At 42.4% G+C, this 22,948-nt stretch overlaps 1 protein-coding gene across 6 annotated transcripts in view; it reads left to right on the plus strand.

Moving 5' to 3' along the window:
• The window catches only part of LOC122688494 (histone-lysine N-methyltransferase SUV39H2-like), a 380,972-nt gene that overhangs the window by 352,618 nt on the left and 5,406 nt on the right, over positions 1-22,948 (plus strand). For 2 of the 6 annotated variants that reach the window (XM_043894502.1, XM_043894505.1), the window contains 3 exons: positions 15,514-15,754; positions 18,470-18,612; positions 19,082-19,134. The gene's annotated coding sequence lies outside the window, so the exon portion shown is untranslated. Of the gene's footprint in view, positions 1-15,440; positions 15,755-18,469; positions 18,613-19,081; positions 19,135-19,961; positions 20,591-22,948 lie in introns of those variants that run through there. The other 4 variants (XM_043894501.1, XM_043894503.1, XM_043894506.1 and 1 more) reach the window with 3 other exon arrangements.

The raw sequence follows: 22,948 nt of genomic DNA on the forward strand, positions 1-22,948 counted from the left end.
GAGAAGGGGACGACAGAGGATGAGATGGCTGGATGGCATCACCAACTCAATGGACATGGGTTTGGGTAGACTCCGGGAGTTGGTGATGGACAGGGAGGCCTGGCGTGCTGCAATTCATCGGGTTGCAAAGAGTTGGACATGACTGAGCAACTGAACTGAACAACTAATCATGCTTTAAGAAAATATTTCCTTGGAACAGTCACAGAGAAGGGTTTTGTTAAGAAAAGTCGAGAGCAGGGGAATTCTACATTACACTCTGCTGAATTAAAAAAATGAAAGCTTCTATAAAATTCAGATAACTTTTAGCCAGTGATAATCTCATCCAGTTTCCACATGTGTAAAATTGGGATTATGAAATTAGCTGTCTCATGGGCTTCTTGGGAATACTTCATATAATTTTTAGAATAGTATCTAGTACATAGTAAGTATTCTATAAATGTTAACAATTATTATTATTATCAACTAATAAAATTCCCAGTTGCTCTTATACTAGATGATCCATTAGGGAGAGGTTGCAAACTAACAGTCTATGAATAAGATGCCATCTACACAAAGAGAGTTTTAGAAATCTCTGTTTTCATTGCTGCATTTTAAAATTGAGAGATTTCTCACACACACAAAAGGTATGTCCAATTTTGCTTTAAAATAGGGGGGTCTGTGACATTGGGCCTGCATCCTGCAAAGCAACCCTGGGCAAGAGCTGAAGGGCCCTTTCCAGGGACATGTATCACCAGTTTGCAAAATCCCGCTGTGCCCTCCTGTGGTCCACTGAGCCATTTGCATTTCTGTCTCCTATCTTACAAGCCACCAAGCACTTTCCAGGAGGCTCTTCTGTTTTGCACAGACCATAAGATAGGAGGGTAAGCAACACTATTCACATTTTATAGTTGGGGAAACTAATGAAAGGAGAGGTTAAGTGAATTGAGAAATGCCGCACAGTGAGTCACTTGGGAGACTACCCTCTTCTCCAACAGCATTCTGCCTCCCAGACCCTGTGGACAAACTCTGTCCTCGCATTTCCTCAGAATGTTCTTTGCTGTGATTTGTAAACAGCAGGGTGACTTGATATGCCCGTTTCAAAGGATAAGTTAAAGAGTGACCTAAGGTGTGAGGAATGTCCTCTCCACTCTGCTAATAAACAGGGCAGTCTCTAATTATTTGCATGGAGTTTGGCTCCCAAGATAATTCAGTGTCCGTGTGGCTCCGTTTCACCTCTGCTTATTTCCATTACCTTGCATATTAGCTGTGTCAACTTGATGGGCCTGCTGTTCCCCAGGGTGGCTATTATAAATACTGTTGCTACAGTGAAACGCTTCCAGTCTTCTGGAACCTCATTTGAACTAAGCAAGTTCTCTATAACGATCATTAATGATGTATTGCTTGCATATAAATGTTGCGTATTAATCTTTTGTTTACTTTTTCTATGCCATCAGACTTTTTAGAGTTTCTTTGTGATGTACTCTTAACTGATGACCAGAAGCACCTTCTCCATTTGCGACCGAATGACTTTTTTAGCTGCCAATTCACAGTGGCAGGGGTGATCTTGGAGCCCTGGCTGATAGACCCGCTTCCCTTGGCAGACACTGTGACCTAGTGCTCATCAAGGTTGCATATTATTAGTGCCTGGGCACAAAATCTCACCTGAGCCTTTTTGTAAGTCTGTCAAGACAGTCTACTGGTTTATGAGTATTTTGAAATGAGTCCATGCCAAGAAGTTCCTGAAAGGTGACTGGAATGAGTTTAATGATCAACCCTGGAAGGAGAGACATTGTGGGTGCTGGACACATTCCATTTCTTTTTCACAGGAAGGGTTGGACCCACACTATAGTGGGTTTGAGGGTTTATCTGGATTCTTTGATAAATGCCCTTCTACCAAGGTCCAGGTTCCAAGTACTGGATTAAATCTAAGAGAATCTCTCATGACTTGAGGCAGACTCTTCTTCCTATATTGAATCAGATGGGAAGAAATTCCTACTGGTTGGTTTAGTCTGACCTTACACCATGAAAGTGAAAGTCTCTCAGTCATGTCCAACTCTTTGCAACCCCATGGACTATATGGTCCATGGAATTCTCCAGGCCAGAATACTGGAGAGGGTAGCCTTTCCTTTCTCCAGGGAATCTTCCCAACCCAGAGATTGAATCCAGGTCTCCTGCATTGCAGTTGAATTCTTTACCAGCTGAGCCACAAGGGAAGCCCAAGAATGCTGGAGAGGGTAGCCTATTCTTTCTCCGGCAGATCTTCCCAACCCAGGAATCGAACTGGGGTCTCCTGCATTGTAGGTGGATTCTTTACCAACTGAACTATCAGGGGCTCCCCTTGTGGTTCAGCTGGTAAAGAATCTGCCTGCAATGAGGGAGACCTGGGTTTGATCCTTGGGTTGGGAAGAACCCTTGGAGAAGGGAAAGACTACCCACTCCAGTATTCTGGCCTAGAGAATTCCATGGACTGAATAGTCCATGGGGTCACAAAGAGTCGGACACAGCTGAGCGACTTTCACTTACACCATGGGGTTGGACAGAAATAGGTCAGCATCTGTGCAGACAATGACAAGGTACCAGTGTCTTCATGACACAAGGTCATGGAGCTTGAGCTCAGGAATCAGACAGACCTGGATTTGAACCTCTGCTCTGCCAACATCCTACCCATGAAATTTTAAGCTTTCTTTTTTGGTTTGTGTGTGCCATAGACTCTGTAGTTTTGTCCCAGTTTTATTGGGACATAATTGACATGTAACAATGTACACATTTAACGTGTTATTTAGGCTTTCTTAAATTCCACTTAAGCCTTGGTTTTTCTCTTTGTTTAATAAGAATACTGACTACCCACTTTGCAGGGGTGTTGTGAGGAATAAATGAAAATATATATATAAAACACAGCCCAGAGTCTAGTACAAAGCAAGTGCTGGGTATAAAGCTGCAATGATAATTTGCTTACTGTTCTGTGAGTCCACACTGATTTTAGCCGTGGAGTCCCCTCCTGACCTTACTCATCCCAAAAGAGAAAGGCTGTTTACTGGGCTGGCACCGTGTGCCCACCCTTGCCCTACCTGTCTTTGTCATCAGAAGTTAAATGTGATAGATTTTTCTGGGTTTAATTATGAGCAGGATGAGGAAATGGCCCTGTGCCAAAACCATAAATTCACCACAAGTCTCTTATGGTAAGGAATGCCCATTAAAACCTATTACAGGCAGACATGCTTATGACATGTAAACTCATGTTTGAGGAAGGGGTGGAAGATCCCATGAGAGAAAGTAGGCGTAGATCTGAGGCCATTAAGATGGGCATAACACGGTCTGGGTTCATGTGGAGCGGTTTTTTTAGGCCCATGTTTTCTCTTAACACCAATAACTGTAGTCATGGGTGGGCCAGTGTGAGTGCCACTGTCCTTCAAATATTCGTCATTTCTCACTTGAAGGATATGAAAAGCTCTGACTCTGCTCCCTGCCATCATTGTTTTCCTGCTCTAAATCTGTCCTCTACACTGCTGCCAGAGTGATCTTTCTAGAACACAGTTCCACTCATCCCCCTTCTCTGTTCAGTGGTATTTGCTGGTGTCCATTGCTTACCCAAGTAAGTCTAGTGGCCAGAAGCAAAGGATAACACCTTAGACCTAAGCACACCATTGCCAATCACTTGAGCCTTGAATCCAGGTGGAGTTGGTTGTTGCATTAGAGTACAGTACTAGCAAGAGTCTGGAAAACTTGAGGAAGGCTTTTCATCACTCCCTGTAAGCATTCACCCAGCCATCTGGATTAGAGGAAGTTTAAAGAGTTAGAGAAAGCCACATGAGTTTCTCCCCTTGCCTGGAGATCAAATGTCTTCACGATGAAGGAAACGTTTATAGCTTCATAGGCCTGAAAAGCTGTTCAGTTCCTAACATTGATTCTAGAGTATCCCTGAAGATCCACTCTAGAGACTTAGAATTCAGCTTTGAAAATTGATTCTTTTTCTCCTTTGGAACCACGTCTTCATCTCTGCTGCCGCAGTGCCTCTAATATGCCAGTCTTCTACTTTTCTTTACGTGTTTGCTTATATATAATGTTGGAATTCTATGTAATTCCTAGGGGAGCCTCCATTACATATGGCTTTTTAGTGTTCTCTGAATAGTCAATTAAATCACATATAAATGGAAGTTGAGGTTGCTCATCTTCAGAAAGGCTGAGTTTTTCTTTAATAGGTAAAGCAACAAACCAGGAAGCCTTGACTCGAAGGCAAGATGGGTCACTCTGGCAGAGGCAGAATGTCCAACTCCCTCCTCTCCCCTCCAGTTTTCAACCTCCTAGTTCTCACGACAGCAAACGAGAGAACTCTGCCTGCTACCTGGGATCTGGGAGACTGCCTGGACGGCTACAGCAGAGGTGACGCTGGCAGGAGCCTTCCCCAGGCCCTCTGACTTTGCTTCAGACTTTGCTCCATCGTGGTATGAGATGTTCCCAAGTCAATACCCCAAAACAACGGAAAAACATTATATCCAGCCCTTTTTCAATACTGATCTCACAAAAAATATAGACTGAGAAAGCATTTTCTAAAAGAAATGATCCTTGTGGGCCCAGATTTACCACTCTGACACAAATCAGGAAACCTTTGGGTCTCTGGTTTTAAGTAAGCCAAAGCGCTTGCCTTTTGGCATATAGAATACCTGGGGAGCCTGAACGTCCTCTGGGGAAGTCAACTATTTTAGTTCCAACTTCTTGTGGAAAAACCTTATTTATAAAATAAGTATTTTGTTTCAAACACTGAATGAAAGGGAGTACTTTAATTCCATATCATGGCAAGCATTTTATAAAGATACAGAGAATAACAATTTTTCTCCATATTCAAGAAGAGGACTTATAAAATAGCAAAAATGTTCTGCAACTACTTGCTGGGAATGGGAGAACTCAATGATTCAACAGGCAGGATTTCCATCTGCACAATGATTAGCTTGCAGATCCCATCAATTAAGAGTCTAGTAAAATGGTTCCTAAGGCTATTGACCTATGTCCCAATTCAGTTTTTCTCCTTAATACAGTACAGTTTTGCTCCTGTCACCCTTGTTTGTTGCTAGAGATATGACTTAAGAAATGCTTGTCATAAAAACTTGTACTCAGCAACCTATTTCTTATTAACTTAGCCCTATGAAAAACAAAAAAGAAGTTAGCAATTTCCTATAGTGCCCAAGCCGCTTTGTTCTTCCAACAGAAGTATAACAGCACTTTCCTCTAAAATGTAGACTAGGACCCTGAGTATTCCACAAGTGAACAATGGCTGAGTCATTTAATTTAAGAAACACAGTTAGCTAAGCACTCATTTATTTGTGCAAAAACAAAAAAAATTCAGAGGGCTTTTATCATGCCTGCACAAGATCCAGATATCTGAAGACTGTAAATCCATAAATATCCTCTGACATGATGGGCCATTACAGCTCTTAAAGACTCATTGCTGTCTGTTGGATCAAACTAGGGCTTCACATTGAAGCCTGGGAAGAAGATTTATATGTTCATCACTCCAAATCATATCTCTATTTAAAACTCACTATCTTGGGAATGAACTTTAAACTCTTTTTGCCTGCCGGTGTGAAGCATTAAGTTTCCCAGCAAAGAGAGTTCTAGAAACCTTTCAGTTCTCTAGGCTTACATCTGTACACACCTGCAACCAAAACCTCTTCCCCCTTTCTCCTCCCTGGAGGATGGAACTCAGCTTGGTGGATAAGTTGCAGGGTCTCAGACCTAGCACTTAACTCCAACTTGACCTGAGTCACATAAATCACTTAATCTTTTAGAGAGATGAGTGTTGGAATGAAGAGCCAAGTGTCTTACAAAAGGTCATTTATCAAATTTTTGCTCATAACCAGAAGGAGAAGCAAGATAGCGCTGCCTCATTAAATGAAGCAGAAGAGAGCTTCAAGAAGTCCGCCGTAGTGAACAGTGTCATGGGGGAAAGGTTAAAGAGAATGAGGGCTCAGAAAAGAATCTTGTGTTCCAACCTCTTCCTCACACCCCATACCCCACAGGTCATTCTGTCTTGTTGATTCCACCCCCACGGCATTTCACACGTGGCCCCTCAACTCCACTCCCTCTGCTACAGTTTCCTTTCAAGCTGTTGTCATCTCCCCCCAGGGCTACTGGTCGCTCTCTTTGCTCACATGGCCAGAGCAATCCCTTTGTATTATGTAGAACCAATCCTGTGGCAAATGGGGCCTTGCGCAACTGAATGGTGCTTCTCCTACCCTCCTGAACTCTCCACTTCCTGAAATCATCTTGGCTCATTCCTGTCCCTCTCACATCCTTGAACACCCTCTCACAACCCTGCTCTCCTTGTTAAAATCCTAAAATCTGAAAATGCATAGCTCCTGCCTCATATGCCAGACCTCAAAACACTGTCTTTACAGAACTCCTATTTACTTATCTGTGTGCAGCTGCCTTTTATATGGATTGGAAGCTTCCTGAAGGTAGGGATCATGCCACTCAATGTCTAGTGTAGGGCCCTAGATGTAACCGATGCTTGGCAAAGATGCATTGAAGAAATGAGTATATGGACCAAAGTAAGTGAATTTGGTAACTGATCTTTCAAACAGGAGAGTGAATGGAGTCAAAGAGACAGAACTAGAATTCAAGACTGTAAGCTGAGAAAGGGTAGTGAGAAAACAGAAGTCTGTAAAAAATGATATTACAAAAATATTATGTACATGTATGGAGTTTTTATTTAAGGAGATTGTTCTCATAAACTACTAGCCTCTCTCTTCCTATTTCTCTTCTGTCTGTAGTCTAGAGAAATCCCATTTGTCATTCACCTGTTCAGCACTGTACAGACAGCTATGTATATAGTAAGGCCTTTGTTGGTGGTTGCCAGAGGAGAGAAGGATGGGGGATAGGCAAAATAGGGGAAGGGGATTAATTGGTACAGACTTCCAGTTATAAAATAAGTCACAGAGATGTAATGTACAGCATAGGGAATAATGTCAGTATTACTGTAGTAACTTTGTATGGCGGCAGACAGTAACTAGACTTATCATGGTGATCATTTCATAATGTACAAAAATATTGAATCACTCTATGGTACCACTGAAATTAATACAATATTGTAAGTCAATTATATATCAACAGCAAATGAACAAACAGCTAAATAACAAGGTCTTGATCCTTAAGCCTTGCACATCTCAGATTTGTTTAATTGATGGGACTGACATGCAAATATTTCTACAATCTAGTTTCAGTTTTGCTTTATCCAACATTACTGCTGATGCATTTTGACACATCAGCCTTCAGTACATTTTGGAATTATCTCTTAGTGTGTGCTTAGTCGCTCAGTTGTGTCTGACTCTTTGTGACCCCCATGGACTGTGGCCCGCCAGGCTCTCTAGGTTAATTCAATTCCCATATTTTCATTACATTTCTTATTTTCCCTGCAAATTAAAATGCATTTTACTCTGTTACCTTAAAAAGAAACGAAAGCCAGCATCTAATACCATTTATATTCATTCAGAACCTTTTATTCTCTCCTGTTCCTCAACGTCACCAATTTCCTGAAAGCACAAAATCTTTCCATTGCATCACCTTCATCTACATGTTGAGACTCTGCAGGTCCTATGGTCTCTGTGAAAGTAAAGTGAAAGTCACACAGTCGTGTCTGACTCTTTGTGATCCCATGGACTATAGCCTGCCAGGCTCCTCTGTTCACGGGATTCTCCAGGCAAGAGTGCTGGAGTGGGTTGCCGTTCCCTTCTCCAGGGGATCTTCCCAACACAGGTCTCTAAGGACCCTCAAATGGCATTGGCAATAACCCTGTGATGATAAGTTGTCCTCACTTTTCCTTCTTAATAGCCAACAATTACCCTCAGATGCCATCTCCCCTTTCTCCAGCCTTTATACCCACCTGTACCATGATAGCTATGCTCGCCCCTTCACCACACCCAACAACTGCTGGATAAGTTGCCGTACAATTATCACCATCAACCAACTGGCTTCTAGCACAGTTTCAGATTTACTCTTCCACGTTCATCCTTTTTCTCTATCCTAAAGAAGTCCTGTTCCTTGGCTAATGGCCCCATGGTGCTAAGGAGCCCTGCAATATCACGGGGAGAGTGAGTCTGATTGAATTCTATTTGTCATCACCTGTGTGTCCTCCACTCCACTGTGCCATCCTCCAAGTCTTTTTATCTCTTACATGCCTTCTGACGCTTTTCTACAGCACCCCAAAGAAAGCATCATTTTCCTCTCCTTCTCTCTACACCTCTAATTCATTTCTTCTTGCCCGCAGCATTGTTGTTTATAACAAGAGCTAAAAATTGTTGCGCTCTTACTGTGAGCCAGGCAGTGGACTTTTTTATTTGGATTATCTCGTTTATTCTTCATTGTAGTTTTATGAGGAAGGTACTACTGTTTTAATGTCCACTTTATAGAGTGCAGAACTGAGGCTTTTAGGTGAAGAAACGCGCCTAAGGTTACAGAGCTAGAAAACAACAGCAGCAGGCGTGAGACCCTCGCACCCCACTGTACCCGTCGTGCTGGAAGGCCTTGCTCTGAGAAGGTGACCCGCTGGCCGCTGGAGCAGCAGCACCGGACGGAGATGCTGACCTCTCGCCTCCAGTCCGCCAAGTCCCAGACAGCCTTCCGGGCAGAGCGCCTAGTGATGGCTGCCACGGAAACGACCTTTCTCTGCACCTGCTCAGATGACTTCCACCTGGGAGTGGGCGCTCCCTGCAACCTTGGCTAATTCTGGTCTGATCCCTTCTTCAGCTACCTTGCCTCAGGACAAGAGGACATTAGGCAGCAAGCAGCCACCTGTGGTCCCACGTGACCTTGGAAAAAACACCGCTGAAACTGACTTACAGATCTCCTAACAAGAACTCACACTTCCACACACTTTCTCTTCCGAGCCTCCTAGGAACGTACAGCTATCCAGATCGCCTTCCCCTGATGCAATCCTAGCCTGCAACTTGCCTGCTGATCAAGAACTGACAAAAAAAATCTGAATAAGTAAAAATATAATCCAGACACAAATGAGATTCCCTGCAAATTCCCTCCTGTCATCTTTTTTCTGACCTTGGCTTAAATAAGCTATCTTCTTAAATGGATTACTTTTATTTCCCAAGTGAAATCTTCAAAATCAATTGGAGTATTTGAAAGTGAATAAAACATCATGCATTATTGCCATCCTGTTGATCAGTTCTGCATCTGATGTAGTGAGACAAATATCAGATTGGTTTTAGCTCCTGCTTAGCTGTTGAACTTCAAAATTTAGGGTGTTTCCTCCTTGCCTCAGTTGCCTCAACAGCCACCACCAACACTACCACTTATCTGAAATGTTTTGAAGAACAAAGTTTACTAGATTCTGAATTTTTTCAGGATATTTTTTCAGGTATTGTAATCCTGATTTTAAAACAACTTCCCTGATGATGTCCTCAAAAACTGTTGAAATTTATGCAGAGCTTTAGAAGCTAAAGTTTCTCTAAATATCCTATATTTTCCCACCAACCTCACTGTATCACTGGCATGGTCTTTAATAGAATTCAGCACCTTAAATCATTGTTAACACCTCTGCTTTTATGTTTTCAAGCCATTTTTCCCTCACCACTTTTCATTTGTAGTACAACCACCTGGGCACCCAGTGCCACCAGGAACTTCCCCTGCGTCATAGAGAGTGGGAATGGGGCAGATGGGTGATGAAGGAGGCGGAGGGGGACCAGGGAAGAGCCCGTCTGGGCCCTTGGTGGCGGCATGGTAGAACTGGCTGGCTTAGAGGAGCGGGCAGCGAGTGTGACAGGAAGCAGCAGGTCTGCGGCAAGTGATGGCGGAGGGAAGACAGGGAGCTGCCCGGGAACACCTTCACGGTTTGCCTGTCCCCGGGATCCAGGGTCTGCTTCTCCTTTCCAGCAGCTGAGCATCCTGAGTCTCTCCTGGTTCTCTTTCTTCCCCTAGTAAACAGTTCCCTGCCTCCTTCTCTCCTGCTGCGGCTGCGCCAAGTCTCTCTTGCTCTTTTCCTTTCTCCCAGACCTGACGTGGGGCTTCCGGGGTGGCTCAGCAGTGAGGAATCCGCCTGCCAAGGCAGGAGACGTAAGAGATGTGGGTTCGATCAATGGGTTGGGAAGATCCCCTGCAGAAGGAGATGGCAACCTATTCCAGTATTCTTGCCTGGGAAATCCTATGGACGGAGTAGCCTGGTGGGCTACAGTTCATAGGGTCTCAAAAGCATCAGATCCAACTCAGCAACTAAACAACAAGAACAACAGATCTGGCCTTTGGCTGTGCCAGTGGCATCCTTTTGTCCTTGCGGCTGGCTCCAGGGCCCCACGTCTGACTGCTGCCAACAGCTCCTGGCTTTGAGCACTGTGACTGCGCTTCTCTTTCGTTAAGGCGGGAACAGGAGGTTTGTGAGTCTCTAGTGGGCTGGAGCTTTACTACACATGTGAACGATGTGGTTAGTGCCTTGGGTCACTTGACTGCCCTTTAGCATTGAGCGTCTATGCAGCAGAGGGCCTACCTTGTGACGAAGCCCTGGAAGGTTGATTTGGCCACGTTGGTTTGTGGGGCTGCGGGAAGGAGTCGAGAGTGAGTCCTGAACAAGTAGCTCCCTTGTGGATCCCGTGAGCCTTCCACGCCGGGCCTCAGCTCCAGACATGGGCCTCATCTCTGGATTAGAAGTTACTGGACAGGAATGAATGAACGAACGAGGGAAGGAATGAGTGAATGAGTGGGTGAAGGGTTGAATAATGCTATCTGGAAACAAACAAGGACTGTAATGTGGAAGTCAAGGGATAGTGAGTGAAAGGCTCTAGTTCTAAGCTCCCTTACCTCATACCCGGCACTCAGGGAATCCACACTGCCAGGGACAGCTCTCAAGCAAGGACACTGCACAGAGGTAGAGAAACATTTAAACAGGCTGCACTGCTCCACAGCTTAAGATAAATATTCATACTTAATACTGGTTCTAGGGTATGAATTTTTAGACTATAATTCTTTAAAATTTATTATCGTTTTAAACTTAATTGGGTGAAAATATTTATTGGTGGGGGAGGGGATGCAATTACCCAATTATCAGAGCTAGAATGAATCCTAGGAGGGACACTAAAGCTATCTTTAAGTACTGAGACGATTTTATTACAGCAACTCTTAAAACAATAATGAACGTTGTGTGTTCCTTGGTCTTCTTTTTACAATAGAAAAGGAACACACAATTTTAAAACAGAAAACAGATTTGCATTTGTGGAGAAGAAATAAGAAACGGCTTTGTGCCAATGAATTCTCCTCGCAAACCCCCACCACCTAAAATTGGTTTTTCTTTGAGGCTTAGGAAAAAGGAGGTAGGGTGAGGAGGGAAACTCTAGTGCAGTTACAGACAATGAAATGGAGATGTGGGAACTAGCATTAAAAATATGTTGGCATTTTCCCAAACAGGGAGTGCTGACAAGTATAATCCTATTACTAAAATCACATCAGCAATGTGATAAGTGAAAGAAAAAACACAATCTCCTGCAACCAGAGCGGCTATTTGTCCACAAAATCTCATTGCCTTGTATCAATCTGTCCCTCTCAAAGTAGTACATAGTTGAAAACAATGTTAAGGAAGCTTTTAAAACACATCATTGAGATTACAGCACCTTTTAAAATAAACAGCACTGAATACCAACACAGGTAAAATGTCATTGTGAGATGGGGATCCGATATTCAGCGGTGTGCTTTATGGCTTTCCAGTGTGTGATAAAATCTGTTCACCAGATGTACTATTTGTCTCCTGTGTAGCATACTTGAGCATCCTGTAGGCCTGAGGCCCATTTATTTCATGTAATTGCCTTTCCTGTGCACACCTTGGGGCACCCTAATTCTCCATTTTATTTCAGGCACTGTACAGGGTACCATCTGGTAGTTTAAAACTCATCCCGTTTTATTGCACCACCACAGTAGCTGTATTCAGCCGTACTGCAGGCTTTAGGTGGGGAAGGACTTCTTACTACCAGCTATTTATTTTTGCCTGAAATAAAGTCGCCTTGAACTATCTACATGCAGGATTCACACGTTGATCATCACTGGTCCATACGAGTTTGACAGAGGCTCGCCGGCAACCTGCAGACTGGAAGCAGTTTCCAATTGCTTCATGCACAGCTGTTAACTTACGGAATTGGGATTCTAAATTCTTCTCCTACTTCTGCACGTAATGATATCTTTTTACTATCTCATTTGTATTATTTCAGTTCAGATGAGCACAAAAATAAATGTATTCCATCACATCTGGAAAAGTACCGCAGAGAAATCGCTTAATATACAAGGCTGCACACCTCATTACGAGGTTCGTCACTCATTTCCAACCCAGCCTTACCTCTGCCCCTCATCAACGTGGCTTTTGTCTCAATGTTGTTTTCATTAAATTGTTAAATCATTTGCAAGGGAATTTGAAAGATCTTGAAAAGACGAGTTTGGAAATAACACACTTGGCGGAAGGAATATAAATCTCAGAACCTCGCAGCCTTTGGGCGGCCGCAGGTCCCGGATGAGCGCGCCTTCCCCTAACTTGTGCACAAATTAGATAGGAAGTGACTGCGCTCTCCTGAGAATTCATCTCCCGCCCCACAGCCGCTCCCACGCGGATGCGCCCACACAGCTGGGCGAGCCACCTTAACAAAGGGTCTCTGACATGCAGATAACACACCCCCAGCTGCTCGTTTCCAAATGAGTCATTGTTCACCTGCTGGTTCCTGCCTCCCCAAGTCCCTCTGGCCGCGTGTGTTCTGTATCCCCCTGCTCCGTTACCTTCCCCACCCCACCCCCCTGCCCCAACCTCCCGCCAATCCAACAGCCAAGGTCTGTGGCTTCTGGAATGGCCATGAAAAGACGGCAGCAAGAGGGGGCCAGGAGGGGCGGTGGGGCGAGGTGAGTGATGACTTGGCTCACCAGCCACTGCTGCCTCCTGACATGTGTTATCTCGGCGTTGCCCGGGGAGATTACCAGTCTTTGGCCAGAGACCCAGAAAGCCTTCCAGGGCACAATCTGCTAGCTGGCACCAGTGACCTGTGTAAATGAACAAACCGGTCGGGAGATGCTGCTGTTCCTACAGGCACCTCGGTCCTGGTGTTGGGTGACAATAGCTCGACCACAGTTGGGGATGGAAGAATATTTCACGGGGGAAAGGGCTGGCTAGGGACCCCTTTGCAGCAGATTCTTTACATGTTTTGCATTCGTGGCAGTGACAAATGTAGCTAAATGCACCTGGCTGTAGCTGTCTGCTGTGATCTAGAGCCTGTTTGAGTGAAAAGAATAACTCCCTCTGTTATTTATTGTTGGAAGTAGAGTTTACTTTGCTGCCTTTAACCTCAGCAGAAATCAGCAATGCCAGTGTGAGAGCAAGCTGATGAGTTTTAGGCATCAGAGCAAAGAACCGTTGGCTGGAGTCTTGTAAATCAGCAGAAGACCAGTGACCAAATAGATTCATATTTATTTTCATGGAGTTTCCCCCTTCTTTGACTCTCAGGCAATCTCATTCTATAAAAATGTTAATACTGGTGTGAATATGAAGGGTAATTTTTTCCCCCACAGCTCTGTCAAACATATCTTCCCAATAATTAAATGTGCATTCTTGGGCTCTAAGAGCAATCTTGTTGAACAAAGCAACCGCAGATCCAACTAACCTTTGAAGAATGAGGATGTCAAAGTATAAGCAGATGTTTTAATTTGCACAATGCTGAGAGATTTTTTGGATGCCAAATGTTCTTAAAATAGTTATTGTATCTCAACAGAGGAAGAAAGATACACTCAGAAATAACTTACAAACCTCGGGGTTACATCACCATTTTCTCATTCAGCAGAAGTGATATTGGAAGTGCTATTAAGAAAGCTATATATTAATCAGCATCTAATGAGAAAGTAAGATAATTCTATGATTAGAATATGTAAGAGGAATAAAACAAGAGAGGGTAGTAAAATTTTAAAATGTACACACACATACACATAGTCTCTGTAAAGTCCATAGCTACATTAAATACAGGGTTAAAAAAAACACTCATGGTATCCCTCATGTATGCGTTAAATCACTCTAAAATGATTTAGGAGATGTATGCTATTTTTTTTAAAAAAAGGATACATACTCTAGCCATGAAATTATAGCATAATGTTGTCTATTTAGTTGAACTTGCATTGCTTTGGGGAAATATTAGACACGTTTTTCACAAGTGGATGTGTTCAGGAAAGATTTATACTACACATAAGGAAAAATGTCCTGACTTTCAGAAGAGTTGTGAGAAGTCCAAATAGTTTACCCAAGAAAGCTGTGGAATTTACCTCCTGGAGACTTGTAGCAGCAAACAGGAGACCCATATGTTTGGGTTTATTTCAGAGTAGTTTGAAATGAATAGAATGGGCTCATGAAGAGTTTCCCAGTCTTTCTCACTCTGTCACATGCCCCTACAGTCCAGCTGCCATCCACCAAGCCAGTCCTCCATACAGTCCTCCTCTGGATCCATCTTCTCTCAAGTCCTAGTCATCGCTTACCAGACCCTCCTGATCTGAAAAGTTAAGCTAAGGAACTCTCCTATGTTGCTGGTGGGTTGGGGAAAGGGGGCACTATAAATTGGTTAAATCTCTATGGTGGATATTTTTTCAAAATCCACTCAAATTTAAGTGTACATCTCTCTGTCCCTACAGTTTCATTTCTGGGACCTTATCTTACAGATCTAGTCACACATTTCAAAAGGTGATGAATTGGTGATGCTGCTGCTGCTGCTAAGTCGCTTCAGTCGTGTCCGACTCTGTGCGACCCCATAGATGGCAGCCTACCAGGCTCCCCCGTCCCTGGGATTCTCCAGGCAAGAACACTGGAGTGGGTTGCCATTTCCTTCTCCAATGCATGAAAGTGAAAAGTGAAAGTGAAGTCACTCAGTTGTGTCCGACTCTTAGTGACCCCATAGACTGCATCCCACCAGGTTCCCCCGCCCCTGGGATTTTCCAGGCAAGAGTCCTGGAGTGGGGTGCCATTGCCTTCTCCAGAATTGGTGATATGAATTGGTAATTTATTTCAGCAGTGTTTATACTAGCAAATAACAGGGAACAACTTAAATATCCATCAAAAGAAGACTGATTAAATAAGTTAAGGCACATATATGTTAGAAGAAAGAGGCAGCTCTATGTGTCCCTGTAAAAAAGAATCTCAAAGATACTAACAGACGAAAAAATGAAAATATCATTGTTGAATAATTGTTGATATTTATTCAAGAATAAATATCATTGTTGAATAATTGATGCTGAATATCAACATCCTGTTGGTTTTAAGAAATAGAAAAGAGACTTTCCACAGTATAAAAAATAACTTTTGAACTATTATACCTTTTGGATTTGCATTGTATACCTATTAAACAAACCAAAATAAATGACTAAGGAAATAAGAAAGAAAATTTTTTTTCCAAGCCCAAATTCTGCAAATAAAGTAGGAGATCTGTTCTGTCTCATTTCTGCTCTCCCTCCATCCTTACCAGGAAAACGCCTAGTATAAGGTGGCATCCAGTGAAGGCAGGCCTGTTGGACTCCGATTTTCTCTTCTCCTTCCAGCAGCTTGAAATTTGAGAAGAGAAGAGAAGAGAAAAGGAAGAAGGTGGCAGGGCCCTGTGAGAGGGCGCTGGAGAACATGTTGTTTTGCGGTTTGATCACGGTGTAAACGTGAATTGAGGAGAGCTTCCTGAGGTTACACACGAACCTGTACTTCCGCTGGGAGCATGGGGAAAGGCAAGAGGGGCCAATGACCAGGAGATGACCACTTCCATAGGGGAAACACTCTCTGACCGGGCACAAGGTAAGTGTTCAGCCCAACCACTTGGGGCTCCTTTTCTTAAGAGCTATGTCGATAAAGCCTAGTAGAAATGTAATTCGGTAACATTAATTCTGGAAAGTCTCAGCTCAGCTCTCTGACAATTATTTGAAAACACAATTGTGGAATCACTTGAAGGAAGAATCAAGCATTTGTACTTAACACTGTAGTTGGGTTCAGTACTTGGAGTATGGGAGTTAGCAGGTATGGGTCTATCTGTGAGAGATGAGAGACCCTGGAAAGGTCCAGCCTTTCTAGTCTGTTTCATCAGGAATGATGTATATATCCACCTCATTGAAGCAATATGAGGGCTCTTTGTTATAATTTAATCAAGAGTTCACTGCAGAGACTTCCCTGGGGGTCCAGTGGTCAGGATTTCACCTTCCAATGCAGGGGATGCAGGTTCAGTCCCTGGTCGGGGAGCTAAGATCTCACATGCCTCACAGCCAAGAAAACCCCAAACATAAAACAGAAACAATACTGTAACAAATTCAATAAAGACTTTAAAAATGGTCCACATTAAAAAATATATATCATAAGAAAAAAAAAAGAGTTCATCACAGCAGTGAGCACAGAGACAGGATCAAGAAATCATGGCCAGTGGATTCTCTGCCAAAATTACTTGCCAGCTCAGTCACTGGGATTCTTTTCCAGATGGCTTCTTCATGGACTCGGCAGAGACCCTTGAGTGGGGTCATGAGAGAAACCCTCTTCCCACTGCTGATGCGAGGCTGGTAAATTAGTGATACTGCTCAACTGAATCTAAAGTCAAGACACCAGTCCACAAAAGGCCAAGATCACTGTGAAGGCAGCTGTTTAACACAGTAGAGATTATATTCCTCCGCCTAAAAATATCCTACTTAGAAGAAAGGAGGGCTCTGTTCCAGGCTCCTACTCTTGAGGTTTTTATTTAAAGAATACCCTACCTTAACTCGCAGCAGAGAGGCTGAAGATTAAAAATTAGCCACTGTATAGTAGCTGAGCAGTAACAATTTTTCATAAAGGTTTTTACTACACATTTGGGATTATAATTTCAATATTATGCAAATGCATTTTATGGATCCGTAATACAGAATGTGTACTGGCGTTAATGTACATTAGTGAGCGAGCACAGAAATGCTCCAAATGAGCCATTTTGGTGTCTGCTTTCAACGTGTATTATGAATAATAAGTAAAATGTTCTGGTTTAGAACAAATAATATAAAATCTGAATTCTTCTTGATGTTCATCAGTGATACAGCCCTACACAACTCCCAAGGAATTCTTCCATTGGACACAATTAAAAACTGGCTCTTAACCAATATATTTCGTTTATGGCTTTTCTTCTTGGATGGGCTGTGAAAGTAAGATAAATGCATTTAATAGGGAAAAGGGTGGCTTCCTCCTGTTGATCAAATCAGGTGTTAACCAGATGAGTGAGTTAAGAAGGGCGTGAACCCTGACATGTAAAGATAGTGGCTCAGCTACTCCTGTTTCTAGAAGTTCTGAGTATTACCAAGTGAAGAAACGTCTAAACAGGGCTACAAAGCTAGTGGCATATATTTTCTTTTCTTTTTTTTTTTATTTTTTATTTTTTTCATATATTTTCAATTAATAAAACTGTACAGATTCCATGCCGTTAACACAAAATGTTTTAGATGAGATAACTGTTGTTCTAAAGTTATTTAAATAACATGTAAACAATGTTCCTTAATAGTTTGTTGCAAGCCTTGTGATCCAACCTGGGTACCCAAGTTGAATTTTGTCGGATGTGTGTTTTCTTTAACTGTTACTGTGTCTTTGTGGGTGGTTACAGGTTAGAAAAGATGTTCAAAAACTAAATTGGAGGCTCTTCCTGAATGCACAGGCCTGAGCCAAACTGCTCTTCAGGCTTTCTGAAATAAAGCTTAAAAAATGGTTCTTTCCTTTTTAATTTCTTTAATTTTTCTACATTCTAATTTTGCATGATGGCAAAGAAAGCAAGACTAAGCAATGTCACATGTACTGAAGGTGGTAGCTGATTATAAATAATGCCAAATTTCTGTTTGCATTGATTTATTTAGGGCCTTGGGGTCTATTGATCTTTCTCCTTCCATGTGTGTTTAATACCTGCCTCGTTCTTTGACAATCTGTAGGAAGGCAAGGTTGCACTGTCTAATAATTATGGCCAGGGCATTCAGTCAAGTAAGAATAATGTAAAAATCTTCTCTCTCAAATGGGCATCCTTAACTTATGTCTTTTAAAATACCACAGATTCCATGACTTATCTTCAAAATGATAATAAAAATATCCATGTATTAGGTTCTTATCGTGGTATTTTATATATGTGTGCATGCATGCTAAGACACTTCAGTCATGTCCAACTCTTTGTGACCCATGGACTTGTCTCAATTAAGTCACAAAGTAATCTCCCAAAGTAGATTTTACAATCCCTAACCTGGAATTTTAAAAGATCAGTACAAAGTCACACAGCTGTGTAGGCCTCTCTAATTTTGCAACTCAATTTCTTGATACTATATAGCCTTGGGTCCACTATTAATATGACTTGGCTTCATTTACCACGTAAGTTACAGCAGTGGCATTTGGTCCCTCTATCTGACATGGACAGTACAAATAATGTTAAAGTCTGATTCAATTTCAACCAGTCATTACATCACTGTTGTCTACATTGCTGCAGTTGCTAACTGCTTTCCATTTCTCCCTGACACTTCTCTATCCTAGATAAAAGTCTGTGGAAGGAAAGATGGATCCAGTAAGAAGGTGTAAGCAAGAATTCAATAAATGCGTGTTTAACAAATAATACAGGTTTTTCAGTTCTCCAGTCAAATTCAACAGAAAGTCATTGACTACCTGCGTATTGTAAGGTATGGTTTCTGTTTTTGAGTCCTTAAAATTTCAAAAAGAAACAAATGAAAACCTATTAGTAGCCAGCAGCCCTTCCAATTATTAATTTACAATCAGTTTTGAAAGGAGCTGAGTATATTGTGTCCTAATTTAAAAATGAACTATTGGCTATAGGCCAGTAAGCAGATAAGGCTGCTACTTGGAGGGTGAAATATGAGATGCTAAATAATAAAGGCTGAAGTACAGTGGAGCAGGCCTGAGGAAACAAGTAGCATGTCCATTTGAAATACTATTCCCAGCACCATTTGTTGAGTCTTTTCTATGCACTGGCCCTTCCCACCATGTCTTAATTGGCATGGTACCTTGTAAGGTAAACATTATTGTCTTCATTTTGCAGATGAGGAAATTGAGGCTTTGGTAAGCTGTCTAGCATCCCATTGTTAATACGTGGGTGAACAAGGATTTAATTTATGGTTTGTTTGATTTCAGGCTTCCATGTGGCTCAGATGATAAAGAATCTGCCTGCGATGCAAGAGACCCAGGTTAGATCCGTGGAAGATCCCCTGGGGAAGGAAATTGTAACCCACTCCCGTGTTCTTGCCTGGAGAATTCCATGGACAGAGCAGCCTGGAGGGCTATAGTCCCATGGGGTTGCAAAGAGTCAGACATGCCTGAGTGACTAACACTTTCACTTGCTTGATTTCAGAGAACTTGAGAGAGAAACAAAGATAGGATAATGATTTTTAAAGAACGAATCTCAATTTTTTGAAATCCTGTAGCAAGACTTGCCTTTATTGTGGTCTGTATCAAATTCGGTTTTGTTATTTCTGGCCTTCTTATATCACCCCTACTTAATTAAAAGCTCTATTTGGGAGTAGGAAGCACATGCAAACAATTTTTTTCCATTCTTCACAGGCCTTGTTCAGTGCCTGGGGCAAAGTAGATCTTCAAGGGAGGTATTTCATTTATTCCTCATATGTTTACTGTTTACTCTGGCCAAGTCCAGGAAAGAGGACAGGGCGTGCCCTCCAGAAGCCTCCAGCCCAGTGAAGAAGGAGGTTAAAGAAGCAAGGCTGTCACCTGGGTATGGATGCCTCTGAGAGGGGGAGGCAGAGACATCCATCCAGTTGGAGGGCTTAGCAAAGGCTTCCCAGAGATATCATCCGAACCCACTCCTGGAGCATCAGAAGGAACCAGGTGAAGAGAGCGGGGAGCACATCGCAAGCAGAGGGAACCAGCAGGAATGAGTGAAGGCCCTCCAAAGTGAGAGAGGCACATGAATGGCCTGTCCCAAGGAGCCCAAGTTATCTCGATCTTTCTGTTTGCATGTGGGGTGAAGGGACTGCTCTGGGCGGGTAGGGCAGGGGCAGAAGCGGACCAGCATGAGAGATGGTGGAGAGGTTCAGTAGGATCGTGTCCTATGCTAAAGTGCTTGTGCCATATCCTGACCATTCAGACAAGCATACATTTAGCAAGATGATCAGCTAGACAGCGGAGAACAGAAAGAAAGGGAATAAGACTGGTGGCAGGAAAGAAAACCAAGGAAGAGATCAGTGAAGCTGGAGTCGGGGAGCGGGGGCAGATCTTGCCTCCTAGAGAAGAGCAGGCCATTTTGTATGTAATTTGGAAGAAAGCACAAATATTTTATCGTTATTCTTAGAGCTGCCACCTCCCCCAATCTGTTTTCTCTCTTCATTAATTTGTGGGGACCACCTGGACTAAAACACTGAAGGAATCTTCACTTTGAATGAACTTGTGTTCAGGCATCCCAGTGTCGTTCCCAGAGCTGCATCGAGGCACTTTTTATCTTAACAATCTCTCTGTGGGCAGAGGTAACAGAATCACAGGAATGGATATCAACAACCCAAGTGGAATACCTCAGAAAGAAAGAAATATTATTTTTGCTGATGCACATATTTTATTTTGAAAAATCATGAGGATCTCTATTAGGAAATCATTCTTCCTTGGCATTGTGTTGCATGCTTAACAACACACAAGGTAAATATGCTAAAATTGGTGTCTTTTTCATGAAAACCACATAACTATAAAGCTCTTTGTTTTCATCCAACTGCTGAAAACATTTGTGTAGGCAATTTCAGTAAACATTTGGAGAATTGGAAGTGTTCTCTCCTACACATATGGTTCTTTATGAAGAGGTAATTTTTATCTATGTTCTACTCAATTGAATATTTATAAGTCTGTTTGGCCTCAAAAGTACCTGATCTCCCCCCACCAAAATACAATCGCCCTGTAAAACTAAAGTGAGATTTATTCAGTTACCCTTTAAGAACTTTGTGAGTTATTTTTGTTTCCTCGCTATGAATTTATTCCCAGTACAATCCTAAATTTGTCTAATTTGCTGTGTTATGGCAATTAGTCAATTCTCCCTTAGTTACCCAAATAATAGCCTTCTAAGTTTGAGGTTGTAAATCACTCATCCATTAAAAATGCCATTTCCTTGTACTGCAAATTCGATTCATTTAGAAGAGAAAAAACCATGGCATGGAATAGAATTATGCAATGTCATGGACACATTAACATTTGGATCAAAATTTTACATTGTGTCAGCCAGTAAACAGTATAAATGGTACAGATTTGCAATAAATAATTGTCTATTAATACTCCGGCATGCTGTAGCAAATTACAGTCGCACTTCAGTAAACACAGCTGTAGGTAGGCACCAGGGCCCAGGGAAGCAAGTGCCACGATTGGTTTGACTGGAAGCAGACCGTCATACAGGGATGCGGGCAGCTCTTTTCCGGCAAGGGGGAGCTCGGCTGTGGATGAAATGCCCGGTTTTGTAAATGCAGGAGGAAGACCCACTGGGCCCTTACTGCAGCTGGAACATGGGACGCCATAGAACCTATAGGAAGTGTAGGTACTGAACTCAACGAGGGTGTCCTTCATGTTTCCTAAAGGTGCAAGGGATGGCAGCACGTTTTATTAACTAGAAAACACTTCCTGATGCACAGGACTGACTTTGGGGGGAAATCAGCTTCTGGTCGGAGCGGCCACTATTTTGAATGTCAGTTATGGAGCCACTAAGGGACCACCCTGAAGCCAGGCTCTCCCCAGAGTCTGCCTTACGTGTGGCTAGATTTAGGTCCTCCTTCCATAACTCCCCTCTAGAATCTTCCTCACTGGACAATTGAAGAAACTAAAATCAATACCATTTTCAGTATTTGGCTTAAGGCTCTTAAAAGTGAAAGTGTTTGTTGCTCAATGTATCTGACTCTTTGTGACCTCATGGACTGTAGCCTGCCAGACTCCTCTGTCCGTGGGATTTTTCCAGCAAGAACACTGGAGTGGGTAGCCATTCCCTGCCCTACAAGGGATCTTCCTGACCCAGGGATTGAACCCAGGTCGCCTGCATTGCAGGCAGATTCTTTACCATCTGAGCCACAGAGAAGTCTTAAGCCTCTAAGTCCTGTCAAAATGCAAACAAAGTGTCGGGCATGACTGCTAAATAGATATATTCACATTTGTTAACATCTTGGTCTGCAGCAGATGATCAAATAGCCAAAATTAGTGTGCTGAGTAGGATGAGCTGGAGCTTGGGACAGGTAACCTTTCCTCCGGGAGAGGGGAGAATGAAATGTTGCTCAAAAGACATCATGCAGGTACAGGGCACAAGAAGCAGCAGGGGGCACTCAGAAAGGATAGGGAATGAATCACAAAAGTGACTAATATTTGTTCAGTTCATTTGTGAGAGCAAGTACTGCCACTATTATATCATCCCCATTTCCCAGATGGGAAAATGGAGGCCCAGAGATGTTAAGGAACCTGCTCATCATGAGTACCCAGCCAGTGTGATGATTATACTAAAGAATCAGGTGCCTCCAAAAGCTCATTTATCTTAGTTCATAATTTAACCCAAGACTCTGTAGGAATAATAGAATTTACTGATCTTAAGACCACATGGTTCAATTAATTGAAATTGTGACCCTTAGGAAATGTCTAAAATATTCTAGATTCAAGTCAAAAATTAAATTCCTTTTAAAATTTCTATTACTATCCTATTTAATATCACTCTGCTTATAAAGAAAAAAAAACTCCTCTACTTGCCTCCAAATTTAGTATGTATTTATTCTATACCTGTACATTTAAAATAAATAGGAAAATTAAAGCAGCCTTATATGTCATATTTTAACAGAAATATCAATGTCTTTAAAAGTTGATCATCTAGAGAAATATGATTTTTCTTGATTGAACTGAATGCTGTTTCCATCAAAATTATAAAAAAAATGGTATTGAGCACTTATTAAGTATAGGGCATTGTCCCAGATTTTAGAGGACTGCCTAATTTTGTTTTTCATGTCTACTAAAAGCTGAGCTTAATTTGTAGCTATTTCTTAA

This window comes from Cervus elaphus, chromosome 33, assembly GCF_910594005.1.
Source record: "Cervus elaphus chromosome 33, mCerEla1.1, whole genome shotgun sequence".
Taxonomy (NCBI): domain Eukaryota; kingdom Metazoa; phylum Chordata; class Mammalia; order Artiodactyla; family Cervidae; genus Cervus; species Cervus elaphus.